Source organism: Trachypithecus francoisi, unplaced genomic scaffold (assembly GCF_009764315.1).
Source record: "Trachypithecus francoisi isolate TF-2019V2 unplaced genomic scaffold, Tfra_2.0 Lachesis_group14, whole genome shotgun sequence".
Taxonomy (NCBI): domain Eukaryota; kingdom Metazoa; phylum Chordata; class Mammalia; order Primates; family Cercopithecidae; genus Trachypithecus; species Trachypithecus francoisi.
The window spans coordinates 3,629,498-3,631,732 of NW_022681459.1; positions in this window are offsets into that span (position 1 = coordinate 3,629,498).

Here is a 2,235-nt window from a genome sequence, read left to right on the forward strand (position 1 = left end):
GTTCTGACCAGGGCAATCAGGCAAGAGAAAGAAATAAAGGTATCCAAATAAGAAGAGAGGAAGTCAAACTGTCTCTGTTTGCAGATGACATAAACCTATATCTAGAAAACCCCATCATCTCACGCCAAAAGCTTCTTAACCTGATAAGCAATGCCAGCGAAGTCTCAGGATACAAAATCAATGTACAAAAGTCACAAGCATTTCTATACACCAACAGCAGTCAAGCAGAGAGCCAAATCATGAATGAACTTCCATTCACAATTGCTACAAGGAGAATAAAGTACCTAGGAATAGAGCTAACAAGGGAATTGAAGGACCTCTTCAAGAAGAACTACAAACGACACAAGCAGATGGAAAAACATTCCATGCTCATGGATAGAAAGGATCAATATCATGGAAATGGTCATAGTGCCCAAAGTAATTTATAGATTCAATGCTATTCACATTAAACTACCATTGACATTCTTCAGAGAATTAGAAAAAGCTATTTTAAAATTCATATCGAACCAGAAAAGAGTTCATATAGCCAAGAAAATCCTAAACAAAAAGAACAAAGCTGGAGGTATTATGCTACCAGACTTCAAACTATACTACAGGCTACAGTAACCAAAACAACATGACACTGATACAAAAACAGATATATAGACCAATGTGAAAGAATAGAGAACTCAGAAATAAGACCACACATATACAACCACCTGATCTTCAACAAACCTGACAAAAACAAGCAATGAGGAAAGGATTCCCTATTTAATAAATGGTGCTAGGAGAACTGGCTAGCCATATGAATAAAATTGAAATTGGACCCCTTCCTTACACCTTATACAAAAATTAACCTAAGATGGGTTAAAGACTTAAATGTAAAACTCAAAGCCATAAAAGCACTACAAGAAAATCTAGGCAATACCATTCAGGACATAGGCACAGGCAAAGATTTCATGACAAAATGGCCAAAAGCAATCGCAATGAAAGCAAAAGTTGACAAATGGGATCTAATTAAACTAAAAGAGCTCTGCACAGCAAATGAAATTATCATCAGATTGAACAAGCAACCTAAAAATGGGAGAAAATTTTTGCAATCTATCAATCTGACAGAGGTCTAATATCCAGAATCTACAAGGAGCTTAAACAAATTCACAAGAAACAAACAAACAAACAAAAAAACCCTATCAAAAAGTGGGCAAAGGACATGAACAGAAACTTCTCAAAACAAGACATTCCTGCAGCCAACAAACACATGAAAAGAGGCTCAAAGTCACTGATCATTAGAGAAATGCAAATGAAAACACAGTAAAATACCATCTCACACCAATCAGAATAGCAATTATTAAAAAGTCAAGAAACCACACACACTGGCAAGGTTGTAGAGAAATAGTGCAGACATAATCTGCACTGTAGACCAAATGCATCCAATAGATATTTACAAAACATTTTATCTAAGAGCTACAGAATACACATTTTTTTCCTCAGCACATAAACCAATCTCCAGAATAGACCATATGTTAGGTCACAAAACAAATCTTAAAACATTTGAAATAATATCAGGTATCTTCTCTAACCACAACGAAATAAAATTAGAAAATAATAGGAAGGCTTTTACACTGTTGGTGGGAATGTAAATTAGTTCAACCATTGTAAAAGACAGTGTGGTGATTCCTCAAAGATCTAGAACCAGAAATACAATTTGACCCACCAATCCCATTACTGGATATATAACCCCAAATTATAAATTGTTCTATTACAAAGATACAGGCACATGTATGTTGATTGCAGCACTATTCACAATAGCAGGGACATGGAATCCACCCAAATGCCCATCAATGCTAGACTGGATTTTTAAAATGTGGTACATATACACCATGGAATACTATGCAGCCATAAAAAGGAATGAGATCATGTTCTTTGCAAGGACATGGATGAAGCTGGAAGGCATTATCCTCAGCAAAGTAATGCAGGAAAAGAAAACCAAACACCACATGTTCTCTAAGTGGGAGCCGAATGATGAGAACACATGGACACAGAGAGGGGAACAACACACACTTGAGGGGCCTGACAAGTGGCTGGGGTGGGGGAAGGAAAGCATTAGAAAAAATTACTAATGCATAGTGGGCTTCCTACCTAGGTGATGGGTTGATAGATGTACCAAGCCACCATGGCATACATTTACCTATGTAACAAACCTGCATATTCTGCACATGTACACCCAGAACTTAAAATAAAAATAAAATTTGTTTC